The following is an 18154-nucleotide window of genomic DNA, read 5'->3' as shown; positions in this document are numbered from 1 at the left end:
GCGCCTGCTGGTCTGGTGGGGCCCCTGTCTGCATCAGTCGGTTTGGCTTCCTGGAGGCACATAGCCCCGTCCTCGAGTACTGAGGCCCAGCACTCTTCCGCCATCTCCCATGGCCCTGTTTATGACCTGGGGGTGGGGAAAACCTATCAACTCAGAGCAAGCAGCTAATCGGTTTACTCAGTAGCCTCAGGTCTTCTGATGTAATTATAATTCCTACTAAGGCACTGGTGAGTGTCAGACTTATTTCAACAGCCACTGCAGACATGATAATCAAAGCACCGAGATTCCTTTGTTCCAAATCCTGAACAGATGAGGCTCACAAGGTTTGCTTTGGAGGGAAAACTAGGCACAGGCTTGTTTTTTTTTTTTTTTCCTCTTCTCTCTCTCTCTCTCTCACTTCCTCTCCTTCCTGTTTCTTTCCATACTGAGATCAGGAAGAAGCTGCCAGAATGTCACGGCTGGAAACAGCCCCAGGCCTATGGGTTTGCAAATGTGGTTCTCATATGCTCATGGGCCAGCCAAAGATGCCTCGTGATGAGGCAGGAGTGGTGCCCAGGGGAGGCTGCTGGCTGCCTCCCAGAGACCTCACAAGGTGGCATTTACCTTGGCGAATTCCCCAGCCTCTGGCCCCCAGCCTTGGAGGTTCAGAAATCTGCTTTTGCTGGCACGCCCAGAAGGGACCCATCTGTCAGAACACTCCCATTAACCCAGATCATGAGACCAAAATGTAAAGCACCCTGAGAAAAGGAACTGCCTGGCAAAACAGGACTGCAGAAGCTGCTGTGACCAGTACTGTCTCTCCCTAGAAGCAGAGCTGCCTGGGGAGGGACGTTATAGTAATAAAGCTTCCTGATGGATCTAGCATCATCTGGAATGTTGGCTGAACCACTAGAAGGCTTAATGATGTCAGACGCTGACTGTTTGCTGCATCCTTTCCCCAGGAGAGAGAGAGATAACAGCAGGACCACACAGGCCATGTCCCTGGGCAGGTTTGCTTTGGACCCTGCCAACTGACCTCTGGTTGGTGAGCTGCCTTTCTCAATGCCTAAGATGACCAAATAGGATCTGGACTCAGACTTGCTCCCCAGGCAGGACCCTGCCCAGCTGATTGGGTACTCACCCCTAAACTCCTGTCTGTGGCAGGCCTGTCTGTAGTCTTCACGCTGCCTCCATCTCGTTCTTCCCTAAGAGTAAAAAGTTGCTGCTGGGCCAGCCAAGGACCACATCTTCTGCCTCTCTGCCCAACCCCACCTCCCTGCCACATCTGGGTGGGATTAAGAGCAAGCTCTCCCCGGTGAAATCAGTGTGTAAGCGATGCTAGCCGTGGCTGGGTCCCAGTGGTTAAGAAGCAGTGTGCTGTCTCTACCCCTACACCTAGAGGTAAAGGAGCCCCTAGGGTTAGTGGAGTGACAAGACGGAAGGAAGTTGAATCCCTAAGTGACCTCATGGAAGAAAGCTACTGGCCCACCAGGAACACCCGCACTAAACAATTTCATGAAGGGTAAACTTCTACACGTGAAGCCATTGAAATATTGGGGCCTATTTGTTACAGCAGCAAGCATCACACTCCAGAATAAATTTTCTATTCTAATCCTGCCTCCTAGAGATTACAGTCATCAGGCAATGGAATTTTAAATCTTCTGAAACTGCAAATTCATATCTAAACACCATCTCTTATATCATTTCTAAAGGTGGCTGATGGTATGTGCTGTGAGTGTGTGAGTGGATAAGCTTTCCCAAGTTTTAACTTGATTCTCACCCGCCCTCCTTCCCAGATATGAGCTGATGTTACTTGCAGATCCCAAGCTACAGGCGTGACATGGTAAACGAGACTCTGAAAGTATAGAAATCTGTACAAATAAACCAACACACAAATGACTGGAATGGTCTTTCAGCCTAAATGAAGGGTTTAAACACACACAGCACAGAGATGCACTCACAGAAACAGAAGGAGACAGAGTAGAAAGGCAACCGGGACTGCATAAAGGGAGCAGAAACTGTGAACCGCATCAGAACCAGGATGCAGATAAATCTCACGCCCCTTCATGTCGACGGTAACCAACTGGTAGTGACTGCCTGGGATGCTGTGTTAAGAAGGATTCTGAATCACATTCCGGCTCAGAAGAAAAAGTGCTATAACGGATGAGCAAGGTCTGCCATAACAATAGATGGGGGAATGACAGCCCACGCCAGGAACTGTCGCACTCGTGCCAGGGACTAGGACCGTGGTTGCAGAGGTGGTTCCGACTCTTTGTGACCCCATGGACTACACAGTCCATGACATTCTCCAGGCCAGCGATACTGGAGTGGGTAGCCTTTCCCTTCTCCAGGGGATCTTCCCAACCCAGGGACTGAACCCAGATCTCCCACATTGCAGATAGATTCTTTACCAGCTGAGACAAAAAGGAAGCCCAAGAATACTGGAGTGGGTAGTCTATCCCTTCTCCAGGGGATCTTCCCAACCCAGGAACTGAACCAGGGTCTCCTGCATTGCAGACAGATTCTTTACCAACTGAGCTATCAGGGAAGCCTGCAGTTGCAGAGGAGCCCATTTTTATCAAGACTACGGCCTGGAACTCACTGGGTCAAAACATAACAACCAAAACTACTGTTAACCCTCAAGTGAGTGCCCATTATGGCGTAGGTATTTAACATACACCTTTTCTGTGAATCCTTACAACAACCTTGGAGGGAGCTATCAGCCCTATTTTACAGAAGACAGATCTGAGGTTCAGAGAGATTACCCAAGATGACACAGTTCAAGAAAGGCAGAGCCAGGTTCTGGACAAGACCTGCCCAGCTCCTAAGTGTGCACGTGGCCGCTGCATGGAGTGCCTTCTGCATCAGTATTCAGAGGGGTCTGGATTAAGAGGAGCAAAGTATGCCGGTCTTTTCAGCGCTTCCCCAGCCTTTCTGGCATGAGGGACTGGCTTCATGGAAGACAGTTTTCCCACAGACTGGGGTGGGGGTGGGATGCTTTCAGGACGATTCAAGCGCATTACGTTCATTGTGCGCTTTACTATTCCATCAGCTCCACCCGAGACCATCAGGCGCGAGATCCCGGAGGCTGGGGGCCCCTGAGCCATTCAGTCTGGCTGCTGCCCCACTGACATAAACGCAACAGCGGCGGGGGTTGGGGGTGGGGCTTGTCTCTCAGGCAGCTCAGATGGAGGCTGTATGAAGACTAACTTGACTTCAGGTTTGAGCTTCCTATAGCCTTTCTCCGTCTCTTGAGTTGGTTTATTGCTCTTCCAAAGTTTTGGAAGAAGGCCAAGAAAGGCAGGAGGAGAAGGCGAGAAGGGATGGGAGCCTCTTACGTTGTCAGGTCCAATGATGAGTGAGCCGCCAGGGAGAGATCGCAGAGCTGGCAGCCAGGAGAAGTGGGAGTAGTCTTGCATTGCATTGAGTTCCCACAGAAGCAGCTTTCCTGAGCCTCAGCCTCCTCAAGTGTCAATGGAGCTAATGCCAGGCAGCAAATGGAAAGTCTGGCTTCCCGGGTGGCAGTAGTCATAAAGAACCTGCCTGCCAATGCAGGAGACATCAGTGATTGGGGTTTGATACCTGGGTCAGGAAGATCCCTTGGAGGAGGGCAGGGCAACCTGCTCCAGTAGTCTTGCCTGGAGAATCCCATGGACAGAAGAGCCTGGCAGGCTACAGTCCATGGGGTCGAAAAGAGTCAGACCCGACTGAGCGACTAAACCACCAGCACCAGCAGCGGACATGCCCAGCCCAGTATCTGATGCTCCATTCAGGGCAGCAAGCTCTATCTTTTTCTATACAAATGCACAGATACCAAACACCATTCAAAGAGCTCTTGACCTGCGTGTAGAGTCACTGGGTGAAACCAGAAGTCTGAGGTCAGGGAGGGGCAGCCTACCTCAGTTTCCATCCTTTACAGATCACACTCGGTGCTTTGTAACCTTGAACAGATTCAGCCCAGTTTCCATCCACCCCTCCATCCCCACACTCACCTGGTGTCTTTGCATGAGTTCTTCTTTCTACCTGGCTTCCCCAATACACCTCTAAACAACAATAAGAGTCACAACAATAAAAGCGTCACCAGGGAATGACTTCTCCCTGTATTGAGTGCTTGCTGTGGGCAGGCAGCCTGCTGCCTGCACTCCATATGTTTACATCTTCTTTCAAGCTCTCCTTTCCTTCATTCCTTTCTTGATTCTGTTTCAGGGTTTTGGGGGAACAATATATTAACTCCAGGACAGTTAAAGGCTGTAAGCAGCTCTAACCCCCAAACCACTTTGGTCTTTCCATGACCTCCTGTCCTGAGCTGCCTCTGAGACAAATCCCCGTTCCCAGGTCCACTTATGCTTGACTTTTCTTACTCTTCCAAGGAGCTGATGTGTTCAGTATCATCAACTTCACTGGACACCAGAAGAAACCACGATTCACCTAGCAACTTATCTAGAGTCAGAGCCAGTAAAAGGCAAGCCCGGGATTTACATCTAAGAGTATTTGGTCTTCAAGTTGAATTCTTTGTCAAAATAGTAGTGGGCCCAAATGCCGAAAGGTTATCCTCATTTTTCTGAGCAATCCCACCAACACTGTGCGATCCACTCAGAGGATCCCCTCAGGCTCAGAGTTCCAGGACCAGGGCGTTCCAGGTGAAGCCATGCCCCCAGGTGGACAAGTGGTAAAGAACCCGCCTGCCAATGCGGAAATGTAAGAGACTGGGGTTCGATCCCTGGGTCGGGAAGATTCCCTGGAGGAGGGCATGGCAACCCACTCCAGTATTTCTTGCCTGGAAAATTCCATGGACACAGGAGCCTGGTGGACTACAGTCCATGAGGTCTCAAAGAGTTGGATACAACTGAGCATGCACGTGTCAAAGACGGACACACAAATCTCTGGTCTGTCATTACTCATCACCTATTGCGTTAATCTCTCCACTAGTGATAGCTGGAGGAGGAAACGGCACCCCACTCCAGCACTCTTGCCTGGAGAATCCCATGGACGGAGAAGCCTGGTGGGCTACAGTCCACGGGGTCACAAAGAGTCGGACATGTCGTTAATCTCTCCATTAGTGACAGAAGCAATAAATGCTACCAACGTGAAGAACCGCTACCATTGGTTAAGCCCTTGCTCTGGGCCACACACCTGAAAGGCCTAAGAACGCTGCAGTGGCGGCATGCGCCTACCCCTTTTCCAAGAAGAACAGAGGCCCGACAGGCGCCGCTGACTTGCCCAGGGTAGAAGCCGGGCTATGGAGGTGCTAGACCTGAAGCCACTCCTGTAGTCTCTCTCGGGATCTGGGCATAGGGATTGCTGCCACGAGGAACTTTTCTAAAGGCAGGACGTGCCTCTCATTCTTGCTGCACACACAGAAAAACGGGTGCCGCGGAGGAAGCACGGGCACCCCAGAAGCCGCTGGTGGGGTTTGCCGTTTTCTCCACCCTTGCTCGTAGTCAGTCAGAATAGAAATAGGGCAAGAGTGAGTTTGGGCCAGGCGCACCTCCGGGAAGTCTTCCCAGCTCGCCGGATAGGAAGGGCTGCGGCACACCCACCCTGGTCCTGGCCTGAGGGCAGGCACATTCTGATGTGCTGGGGAGCTGCCCGACCGACCTATGGAGATGAGACGTTTAACCAGGGAGTCCACCTAAGAGCATGGCCTGTGCCCTTCTGCAGTGTTATTCTTCCCTTCCACAGATGTTTACTGAAGACTGACTACGCACCGGGCCTAGCACTGTAGTGGGACGCAAGTGTTGAGAAGGCTTACACGAAAAGGATTCTGCAAGTACCAACCACGAATAAAAGTAAAAGTCTAGAGGCACGGGCTGGATTTCTTACTCTTTTCTATTGCTGACAAGTACAGTGGGGGGAATTCAAATTCTGGGTGCTGGAAATCTTTCTGTGCAGCCTAGTTAAAGAAGATAGATTGGACGAGAGGCATGAGAGCCTTAAACCCACCTGTGCCACCCCCATCGCCACCGCCGCCACAGCCACCATCGCCCTGCAGCCAGCGCCGCTGCTCACCCCACTCCATCACCACCGCCACCATCGCCACCACCATCGCCACCACCACTGCCACCATCGCCCTGCAGCCACCGCCACTGCTCACCCCACTCCATCACCACCGCCACCATCGCCACCACCACCGCCGCCGCCACAGCCACCATCGCCCTGCAGCCAGCGCCGCTGCTCACCCCACTCCATCACCACCGCCACCATCGCCACCACCACTGCCACCATCGCCCTGCAGCCACCGCCACTGCTCACCCCACTCCATCACCACCGCCACCGCCACCCCTGCTGTGAGCACCACCACAGGAGCACACCCACCACTGCACGACCACCACACACTCCCGTCACCACCCCTGCTGTGACCACCACCACCACGAACACACGCTTCGCTGCATGACTACCACAGCGCTCCCATCAGCAACACCGCTACAGAAAGCCCCCGGCACACGAACCGTCAAGCTGCACACTTTCAAAGATGCAAACGTGCATTCGCACGTCCAATCACATAAATTAGTTCACATGCCGGGGAACATTGTCAGGCGCACCCGCTGCGTGCACAGGCAGTCACTACAGGTAGCTGTGCTTCTCTGAACTTGACTGTACTTCAACTTCCGGAGTCCACTCAAACTCACGTCCATCGAGTCGGTGATGCCATCCAACCATCTCATCCTCTGTCGTCCCTTCTCCTCCTGCCCTCAGTCTTTCCCAAACACGTACATGCACATTATCTCATTTAATCCCGATGACAATCCAATGAGTTGATATCATGATTGTTATTACTTCATAGATGAAGAAGCTGGCATGCAGAGAAGACTTAAACAATTTTCTTAAACCATACAGCTCATAAGGGGCAAGTTAGGAGTGGCCTTTGGTTCTGTGTTACCCAACACCCCACGTGTTTGTTTGTTTGTTTTTCTGCGTCAACTCTTAGTAAATGGTTATGGAACAGTCCCCAGCGCGCTCATCTTTCTGCACTAAACCACGATCTCTGACATTCAGATCCTGTGAGGGGCCGTGTCAGAGTGGTGCCCAAGCTTCTTTGTCACATTCATCCTAATTAGGGAATCCCAAGTTCTCCTGCATCTCTGTGAAATGTCAAGTCAAGTCACCAGGTACCTGTTGTGGGCTCAAAACTGTGTTGAGCTTCTTGCAGGAGCTCAGAAGGGCAGAGAGAAAAGTCCTTGTCATTGAGGACAGCATACTCTTAACTGAGAGTCAAACATGCTTGCAGGGAGTGATTATAGAGCAATTCAAGGCAGTCAATTGCTAGATCACGCAGGACAAACGCGAGTGCGCTGGGAGGGTAGGGGAGCAATGTGGGTGGAAGTAAGACTTTGGGCGAGACAGGCTGGGGTTAGAGGGGACAGTCCCAGTCTCCACTTACTTTGCCCTTTGTTCATCCCTGCTGTCTGCTATCTTCCAGAACCCCTTCCCCCACCTCCTGGAGCATGGACAGCCTGACCACCTGTCTCCGCCTCCATCTCTTCCCTCCCATTCCTGATGATACTCTTCTGCTGACATCCTCCGCGTCACAAGCGTCATTGTCATTTCATCCCGTGCCCTCTCTCGTCCTCTTCCCAGGTGTCCTCATGCTGCTCCTCCTGCTGAGAACGTCCCACCTGCATTCCTGCTCGGCCCAAGCCCAAGCTCTGCCACCCACCTCGAGCACCACCTCTCTCAGCCTTCCTCTCTAATTCTCTCACCCTGTCCCTCGGGAAGAGATGCCGTGCTCTCTCTTTCTCTCCTCGGAAGCTCCGCAGTGTAACACAATCTGCAGTTGAGGACAGTTAGATACCCGGATACAGACTACCCTGGTGATCAAGGATGCAGACGCTGGAGTCAAACCCCCTGAGTTCAAACCCTGGCCTGTCCACTTCTGAGAGAAGAGATGCTGGACATGTCCCTCCTTAGCCCTCAGGTCTTCAGTCATCTGTAAAGGGGCAAGTAATAGTGCTGACTGCCTTGAGGTGCCATAAGGTTTATATAAAAACCAAGCTGCTAAAGTGTCCGGCTCGCGGTCGAAGATCGATAGATTTGTGTTACTATTATTATTGTCACTAGCATGAAGCTCCTTGAGGACAAAGATACTGTCCTACATTACTCTCATCTCTTTCTGGCAGTTCCTCCTTCAGGGGAAAGCAGATGGGAGCCTGACTTTGAAATCACTGGGTGGCATTTGGGAGGCTCCGAAGAGCTCTGGTACCATGGTCCTTGATGTCTCAGCGCAGAAAAGAATTTAGCGAGAAGCAAAGTGATAGATAAGAAGTGAAAAGAAGCATCTTATTTTAATAAAATAGGATGCTTGGGAGGCTCACAAGGAGGGCAGGTGAAGGGGTGATGCACCCTGAAAACTTACTGGGCCACAGTTTTGTATACAAAGCAAAAGTGGGGAGGAGGAGAACTTCTTTCTCTTGAGTAGACATTACGCTTCTGTCATCAGCTCCTCCTTCAGGGTGAGCAGGGGAGTTTTCTTGTCCCTACATGATCAAGCTAGGGCCACAAATCACTGTTTTTTATGTGTGCAGAGAGCATGTCCCCGGATCATTAACTACTGAGCTCACTGGACAGGAGGTGGGTCTCATGTCCCATTGTTTCATTGTCTGGGACGCACTTCTGCTGCTGGTTTTGTTGCTAACCAAGTCTGCTCTTCATTTCATGGTTAAGTAAACCTACTTTCTTGAGTGATCACTAACTTACAGATAATTGTATTGTTATCTTCATTTCGCAAATTGGGAAATTGAGGCTCCAGTGATTAGACAGCAAGGATCTGAAGCATGTCCAATTTAAAGGCACCTCCTGCTTGTCAGAAGACAAGCAGGCCTTTGACCCCCAAGAAGAGGCTGAACAACTGTGGCTGCTTCTGAGTCAATCTGCAAAATGAAGATAACAATACAACTATCACAGGACTACCACAGAAATGAAGATTAGGTGTGCTCAAGGCTCTGGGACATGGCAGGCTTCAAAATTCAGAATTCTTCCTCCTGAAGCAGTGCTTTGCCCTCTCCCTAATTTCTACCCTAACAAATCTATTTACCCTGGATAAGTCTTGATTAAGGCTCATCAGGTCTTAATAACGTGATAGGAAGTTCAGGTTATTAAGAAGGGATAACTTGAACTTCCTATCAAGGAAGCCTCCTTCAATAACTCAGACTGTTCATTCTCTTTCCGACAGAGGCATTCTACCAGGCCCCCCAGAAAAGGCATTTGACTGTCAAGCTTCAGGCCCTTCCTTTGTCCATTAGATTCCTACTAACTTGGGTCAAATCTTCTGGCTTCAAATCCCACACTAAGGCTTTTGCACAACACCCAGGTGGCCAGCCTGCTGCCACACTGAGCGCTGTCACGACAGCCCTTGTGGAGAGAGGTCACTGGTTCCCGTGGCTCTGCTGGCACCTGTCCTGGCCCGTGGTCCTGGAGGCAAAGCAGACGAGGATGAACCGTGCCCCTTCATCGACCTTCAGAGGGCACAGATCTTGGGGGTACCGCTAGGGTGACGACTTGTGGAATCAAGACTCAGGATCTCTCTTGGCTGGAATAACATGTTAAATTAGCAAATTAAAAATTAATGGGAGTATATAATCCTACTTTTCTGTTTCATTTAAGGAAGAAAAAAGATTAAAAAAAAGATCAATTGCAGAAACGCTCATCTGGGGACATCTGACTTCTTGGCAATTCATATAAAAACAAGCAATAGCAAATGCCACGTAGTATATTAATGCATATATATGGAATCTAGAAAAATGGCACTGATGGACCTATTTGTAGGGCGGGAATAGAAGCTCAGATGTAGACTCGTGGACAAAGGTGGCGGGGGAAGGAGTGGGGTACAGACAGAGACAGCATGGACGCATACACGCCATCACAGGGGGAACAGCCAGCCAGCGGGGAGCCACTGTCTCACACAGGGAGCTCAGCTCGGGGCTCTGCGACAACCTAAAGGGGTAGGATGGGGCGGTGCGGGAGGCCAAGGAGGAAGAGGAATCTATGTATGCTTACGGCTGACTCACATTGCTGTACAGCAGAAACTAACACAGCATTGTAAAACAATTACGTTGCCAAAAACAGAAAAAACAGTGAAGGGGAAGCCTGGGGTTCAAATGCCAGGGCTGACGCGCGAGCTGTGTGACTGTAGGCAGATTGCTTGTCTTCTCGGGACTTGTTTGGTTATCCTAAAATGACACTTCAACCAGAAAGTTTCAAAAGTCCCTACGAGTTTGATATATAATCCTATAGTTACATATATACATATATGATACACACACACACACATTATAATCTGTGCTCTAAGTCAATGCTTCTCCAACTTCAGGGGCCTCCAAGCCACCAGGAGACCCTGTTAAGATGCAGGATTCAGCAGGGGCCTGAGACTCTGCTTTCCTAGTGAGCTCCCAGCTGATGCAGAAGCTACTGGTATGAGGACCACGCTTTGAGTGGCATGGTTCCAAGACAGCAGTCATTTTCCTCTCACGCACCTTTGCTATATTCAGACCACTGTATCTTACATGCCTGGTTGTGTTTAATCCCCATAATGACTTTGGAGGTAATTACTACTGATATCTTAATTCTCTGGATGTGCATACGAATGTTCACAGAGGCAAAGGGACCTGCCTGGTCTGTCTAACCAAAACCATGTGTCCATATCTGCCATTCCACATGCATGCGTGTGATACAGATTTAGGCCAACGTTTGGCTAAGAACGGGAAGGAAATTAATGAGAGAGCAGAAGGCAAACACGCCAGCAAGTTCTTGCATTTGTTTATTTTACAAAGATGACCGCTCATCCACCCACTGACCCCTCCCTGCCTCTCGGGACCCCCTGAAAACACAGACCGATTCTAACAGCCTTGGAGGAATTTAAGCGTTCCATCCTTCTCTGACAGGCAACGACGGCTATAACAAAGGAAGAATTTAGTTCACAGAAATGATGGGAGCAGAGGAGAGATGTTTAATCCTGTTAATGAATCTGCTAGTTGGCCTTCTGCCCCCAATCCTTTCATATTCGGGCATCAGATTAAATGAAGACGGATCCAGGGTGGTCGGGGATGGGGTGAAAAGCATTTTTTTCAAGGCCTGCAGATGGTTTGGTGGTTCCATATGGCAAAATGAGGTCCTTAGTCTATCCCTGGATGCCTTCTCCCCACCTCCACACACACCCCGTTTTGGCTTGAGGCGAGGTCAGGAGGGAGGAGGCTGGTGAGGTTAAGAGCTCAGGCTCTGGGGTCAGCCAGAATCAGGCTTTGCCCTCCAGATGCTGTGAGACATACGGACAAGGCACTTCCCTTCCTGGAATCTCAGTTTCCTCGTCAACAACATGGAAACTGTACTAGGGTCTGTTCTCCAGGGTTGGGTTGTTGTTGAGTCATTAAGTTGTGTCCAACTTTTTGCAACTCCATGGACTGCAGCACTCCAGGCTCCTCTGTCCTTCACTGTAGCCCCGAGTTTGCTCAAACTCATGTCCATTGAGTCGGTGATGCCATCCAACCATCTCGTCCTCTGTCATCCCCTTCTCCTCCTGCCCTCAATCTTTCCCAGAACCAGGGTCATTCCCAATGAGCTGGCTCTTTGCATCAGGTGGCCAAAGTATTGGGAGCATGTTAATAAAATAACCCACAAAAGGGTAGAGCAAGGTGCCCAGCAAAGAGCAAGGCCAGGTCAACGTTTGCCATCACTATTATTATTAACCCTGGTAGGTGATCCACGTTCTCCTGTCTCATCACTGGGAATTTCTTCCATCATCTAAAACGCACAGCTTCCCATAGGAATCACCAGAGAAACTGCCCGGGATTCTGGTGGCCATAGTTGTGATGGCTCTGGGGCCCAGAGAGGTGGACTCAGAGGTCACAGGTCCAAGGCACAGAGCTCACCAAGGAAGGCCCAGTCACAGTACAGATGGAGCAACAGCGGAGGAAGGGGCCTGCCCTGAGATGGGACAAAAGGCAACGGCAAAGCCAGTACTGCCTCGGGTTGTTAAATCACCTCACCTCCCATGAAGCACAGTGCGTACTGTCTCCCGGGGCCCCTCTGCAGCCCCATAAGGGAGACGAGGGGGACGCTGTCTGGTCCTCATTTCAGAGAGGAGGAAACAGGCTCAGAGAGGTTCACCTAAGAAGTCACCGAGCCAGAGTTGGAGCCCAAGTCTTACTTCAACCAGAGATCCTAACCACTGCACACCCTCTTCCTGACTCCCTGATCTGAGTTGAGTGCACCTTCCACTGCCCCTCACTGCCCCAGTGAAGCTTTCAGTTTCACCTGGAATAACAAGGATTAATCCAGTGTTCTCTTCCCTGGGGTATGGGACGTGATGGCCCAGCTGACGACAGCTACTCCCTAAAGATGACCCATTTAAATCACTACCTGGAGGATGGAGAAGCACTTAAAGTCAGGTTGTCTGCAGGTCCCAGGGCTCTCTCGGTCAGTCTTTCAGACACACAGACACACACACAGACGCCTTCTCTCTCCCCCAGTACTGTTCGTCCTCTGCCTGATGAACGGGAACATCACCGCCAGGGCCATTATGCAGAACTTTGCAGCCCTCCTCCCCATGAGTAGCCCCGAATTCCTCATCTGTGCTGCCGCATTCCTGTACTACTTGGAGCCGTCAAGGACTCGTATCCTGGTCTATCCATCCTTACCTCTGGGCAGACAACATCCATCAGCATCAGGCCCTGACAGGGGCCCTAGAATAAGACTCATTCCCTGAGAGTAGTCAGAGAGATAAATGTGCACGTCCGTACTCACATAATGCTTGAAACTGTAGCCGAGGGAAGGAGTGGTAACTGGGGGAGCAGGGCAGAGAGGAAGGTACTTTGCTTGCAAGAGCTTGGGAGCAGGTGATATTGAGTGAGGCCTTAACGGGTGTATAGGAGTTTGCAATAAACCGGGAGGAGGAAGAAGAGTGGGGAGGCCAAAGGGGATCTTGGGTAGAGACATCAGGGAAGCAATGTTCAAGGACACATGGGATTGCTCAGTGAACAAATAACTAAGTGCAAAGATACACAGATTTTTTTAATCCCACTCAGACAAAATAAAGGGCAATGTGAAATACAAGGGAGGCCACGGTGGGTCAGTCTTCACTTGAGGTTTTCGAATCAATCAACAAAAGAGTGAAAGCTGAGAGATATTTTCCCACCTTCCCCAAAGACACCACACTCCTACTGATAAAAAAAAAAAAAAGTGACCAGGACTCTTCTTAACTGAGTTTATAATTTTCATCTCTCCAAGAAGCGGCACCTCTTATATGTCTACTGTTAACTAACTGAACTAAGGTTTCCTGTACCACTGACTCCTCCCAAGTTTCACAGTAGGGGGCTTAGATCCGGGATCCGGGGCGCAGGACTATCAGTGCTTTTCATGCAAAGGCAGTCTGCTATCACAGCCTTTCTGGGACTTCATTGACCGCTCACTAGTTTGTAGATCCATTCATGCACGCAAGCACTCATTTCTTCAGTCACTCCTTCCGTCATTCATCTGACCCTTCATTTGCTTCGTCACTCATCCGTTCATTTCTCTATCTCTTCATTCAGTCACTCATCCATTCATTTCTTCATCTCTTCATTCAGTCACTCATTCATTCTTCCACTCACTCATAATGTACGCACTCCTTTGCACCTTTACAAAGCAAAACCTTTTCAGATATACAAAGAGGTCCTTTTCTGGGGGCCAGACAAAAACTCCCACTGAGGTTAGGCAGCAGCAGTCCATCCTTCAGCCTTTCCCGTCTCCTGACCCTTGTTTGCCTCGAGCTCCAGTGACTCTCTTCTGGGATGGAGGGACCAGAGCTGTGCCTGACCCTGCGTGTGGTCTCCCATACTTATGTGACTCTCAGGGGGCTGGCAAACAGGAACACTGCTCTCAGCCTTTCCCTGCTAAACGGTAAACAGGCTTAGTACAGTCCCTGGACAAAGCTAATTCAAAGCCAGCAGACCAAATAACAGATTCACTTCAGGGAAAGGGCTCGTAACTGAAATTCCAGAGGGAAGCTAACTTTTCCACCAGGGCCTGCAATTCTAGGAAATAACAGAGAATGGCCAAGCATCCCATTACTTATAAATTGTAAGATTTATGGGGTGCCCACTATGTGCAAGGAATGAAGATGGGGGCTGTGAAGAATGATTCAGAGTAACACAAAGTTGACATTCTGAGGGTGGGGGGAGGGGTTAAACCTCCATCAGTTGCCTTATTTAAAGCATGACTTGAGAGTCAGGAGAACGTCCATCTAAAGGATTAAGGAATTTAGATGGGATAAGTTGCTTCTTTCTGGGGCTTGGGGAAGCCTTCCTGAATGTAGAAATAGCTGAGAGGGGACTTGGAATGTGAGTTGAATTTTAACTGTTAGACAAGGAAGTGGGGGAAAGGGTAACACAGAGCTAAAAGGACAGACAAAGATGCAGAAACAGGTAATACTCAAGACATGAACACCCCTGCACAGCAGCATTCCTCTTTCAGACATAAGAAAGCTGGCATCTCCAAGGTGAGATGACTTGCAAAGGCCCTGAGCCCAGGGCTGTGTGAGGGCGGCACTGCCGCTCTCCATCTCGTCGCCTCCCGCCGGCCTCGCGGACTGTGCCTCGCTGAGCGTGCTGCTCTGAGAACAAACCAAACCTGACCTCAGCAGGAGCGTGCTCCCACAGGGTCTTTAAAATTCCAAGATGCTCACTGATCTAGGAGTGAGGGGAACAGTCCCGTATTTGTCTCTAATTTGCCACGTGGCCTCAGAAAAGCATCTAAAAGCCACGAGATTTTGTTGGCTCATCTGTTCGACGAACACCCTGGAGACCCCAGGCTCGGCCCTCGCCGAAGGCTCTGAATGCTTTCCCTCGACCACGGAGGACTGACAGCCCGACCACCCCTGCAGTGGGATGTCCCCCTCAATTCTCTGGCCCCTCCCTCCACAGGTCCAGCTGCTGCCCCTGTGCAGTTCTCCTCTAATCACCCCTGACCTGCCAACCCTTTAAGCCCAGAGCTGTGTCTTTTGTATGACAAGCACATACAAAACTATTAGAACCAGAAACCCTATCTGGAATGCAGAGTCTGAATCTCTAAAGCAGGACTTCTCCCATTCTTAATTAAAACAAAGATTCCAAACAGAGAGGAGGACAGGAAATTAATGTGAAAGTTTTTCATTCAGTGACATAGCTCTTAAATTATTTCAGATTTCTATTGCCTTCTGGAAGCTCTCCCTGAACACCTAGGTTGGGCTAGGCACATCCCTGCCCTCGGCACTAAATCTTGTGGAGCTTTACATGTATGTGATTCCAAATTATATTTTCAAAACACGCAGGGTATTTGTTGACTAAGATACAACGCTTTCAGGAATAGCCACAAAGCAGAGGTCAGCGGCGGCTGCGGCAATAGGACCCGCATCTGAGCACGTGGGATTTAGGTCCTAGTTTCCTGGACATGGCAGGAAGAAGGCTCCAGAAATGAGTGGTGGGGATTCCCACAGGCACAGACTACTTCCAGGATGGCTTACTCTAGGCATTTGGAAGCTCCAAACAGTAGAGCCATAAATTGAATAGTGGTTAAAATTTGCTGACTACGTATCATGTAGCAGAGCTTGTGCTAAGCATTTGATTTGCATTATCCTGAAATCCACACAACACAACAGCTATTTTAAGATTATAACTACTACTGTCCCTGTTTTCTAGTTGAGAAAAATAAGGCTTAGTCATACAGTCAGTAAGTGGTAGCGCCTGGATTTGAACCCAGCAGGAAGATGGATCCGTGAGTTGGAAAATCTCCACCACTCTCTTCTGACTGTTTCTGATTAGATCTGAGCCTGAGGTCTCAGAGATCATAGTGGCAGCTCTGCGAAGAACATCAGCAACAGAAATCTTCAAAGTTGAGAGCCGGGTGGAAGCTGAGAAAATGTCTCATGTAATTTTCCCCTTTAACAAAGGTGAAACTGAGGTTGCCATGGGGCAGAGATCTGACCAGGAAGTGATCTCTGATCACTAGCCTTTCCAGTCAGTTTCCAAGTCCCCCTTCTCTGCAGAAAGGGTCTTCTGCTGATCAGCCTTCCGCCGAGCAACACAGGAAGATAAGTCACTGCTCCAGGGAGAATGCTTGGGGGAATGCATGGAGCTGTGTATGCGGTGTGCTAAGTCACTTCAGTCTTGTCTAACTCTTTGTGACCTTATGGACTGTAGCTCACCAGGCTCCTCTGTCCACGGGATTCTCCTGGCAAGAGTACTGGAGTTTGCTGTCCCGCCCTCCTTCAGGGAGTCTTCCCCACCTGCATCTCTTACGTCTCCTGCATTGGGAGGCAGGTTCTTTACTATTAGCCCCACCAGGAAAGCCTGTGTGGAGCTGGAGACCCAGACAATTCCAGCCAGCGTGCAGGGGCTTTGTGCAAGTGGGGCCGAGTGGACACCCCGGGCTCAGACAGCTTGTCAATAGCCCTGGACCTGCAATGAGCTTCAAACAAGCATTATTCTGAGAGTTAAGTGACAATGGGTGGATAAAGCACCTACCACTGTGTCAGGCACACAGCGGGGGCTCGCTGAGTGCTGGTGCCCCTCTTTCCTTCCTTAGACTCCTAGGAGAGAGAAGCAAAGAGCTCTGGCCTCTGGGAATCTTGCAGGAATTTGTCTGGGATGACCTGGAGTTTTGAGTAAAAGGGAATGGTGGATGGCAATGTCTGAGTGATGCCTGAGCTCTTCATCTCTGCCCGGTCCTTCATGAGGACTGTATCCTCTGTATCCTCCATATCCATCATTCAACTGACCTTGGCATCTTTCAACAGTCTCCTCCGGGTCCCTGGTGGGTGCAGCGAACACAGTAATCCACGCATGGTCCTCCCTCTCCTTACTCCCTCCACAACCTGTTTTCTGCCTGGAGACAGTATGCCTGTCCCTTTTATGGATAAGAAAACTGAGGCTTAGACAGGTGAAGGGATTTTCCTGAAGTCACATAAGAAGGGAGTGATGGGCCTGAGGTTTGCACCCAGACTGTTGGGCTCTAGGGTCCAAGATCTTTCTGTGACACCTAGCTGCCTCCCAGGATGCAAATCCTTGAGTTTCTTGTCCCCACAGTACTCTGGCCTCTGGGACCTCATGGTGGTCGGATGGTGGTTGAGGGGCGGGAGTCCAGGATTTGGCACTGAGCTTTGTCCCCAGTCATCCTAGAGGAGTGGGGCTCAATGTCAAGGTTGTAGGCCAAGGCTTGCAGACCTCTCCTGCCTAGGAATGGTAAGAAGGCAACCAGTCCCTTTCCTGCCAGAAGGACATATAACTCAGCTGGACATATGGGTGGAGGCCTCTTTCCCATGTTCGAGGCTCAGAATGCCAACCAACCCAGCTTCATCACCTAAGATCTTCACGCAGAGATCTTATTCCTCAGTATTCAGCCAGCCTGAGGTCTCTGTGGACTGGGCCAGATGCCAAGGCCCCTCGTCGAGAAGTTATTCTTCAAGAGGTAGCTCTGTGATGCAGACTTCCCCAAGGAACCAGGAAGACCAACCAAGTCCTGACAGTGCACCCTGGGGTCCACCATTATCCTGACGCTGATCTAATCACCAGCCAGCATAAGGGATAGCTCTAACCCTACCTGAAGCCAGAACCTGGGCTCCAACAGCAGAACTTGGAGGTTTAATGGTCAGGTTACTTAAAATCTTTCTACCACTCACAAGAGTATTTGAGCATAAAGTCCAAACAAACCAAACCCACATGTTCTTTTTCCTAACTGCATCCAGTGTCTTTATTCCAACAACCAACTTTCAAGCAGGTGGATAGGAGGTCTACATAGACCCCCGCGGTGCAACACGTCTTCCCCGATTTCCCATGGACCGCGGGGCAACTGTGCCACTGGCCAGACTGGGCTTATCTCAGCTGGCACCCAGGCAGAGAAGGGACTCCAGGATATTATGCTTTCTAATCCCTGATGTTAGCACACCTCTCCGCCAGACCTTGACAGTGCCCTCAGCTCCTCAGCGGTGCCCAGAGCATGGCAGCATCTAGAATGATGCCCTGGCTCCTGACGCCCTGAGCCACCACCACACAGCCTTGGAAGTTTTACCACCTGATGGCAGCTGACTCCTTTTGGCTTGCAGAGGCTTATTGGGGTGGGCAGACAGCACTCTCTCCTTGATGACCAGCCCCCAGGTCTGCATGGCATCGCTGCCCAGGAGGGAGTTCAGTGTCAACGTGCCGGCACCCTCCCCAGATGCCCACAGCCGTCT

The 18154-nt window shown here is 50.4% G+C and overlaps 1 protein-coding gene across 2 annotated transcripts in view; it reads right to left on the bottom strand.

Annotated features, from left to right (window-relative positions):
• Positions 1 to 18154, bottom strand: part of KCNIP1 (potassium voltage-gated channel interacting protein 1) — a 423562-nt gene that overhangs the window by 250287 nt on the left and 155121 nt on the right. The window lies entirely within an intron of this gene.

Source organism: Ovis canadensis, chromosome 16 (genome assembly GCF_042477335.2).
Source record: "Ovis canadensis isolate MfBH-ARS-UI-01 breed Bighorn chromosome 16, ARS-UI_OviCan_v2, whole genome shotgun sequence".
Classification (NCBI taxonomy): Eukaryota; Metazoa; Chordata; class Mammalia; order Artiodactyla; family Bovidae; genus Ovis; species Ovis canadensis.
This window is presented reverse-complemented; position numbering and strand designations above follow the sequence as displayed.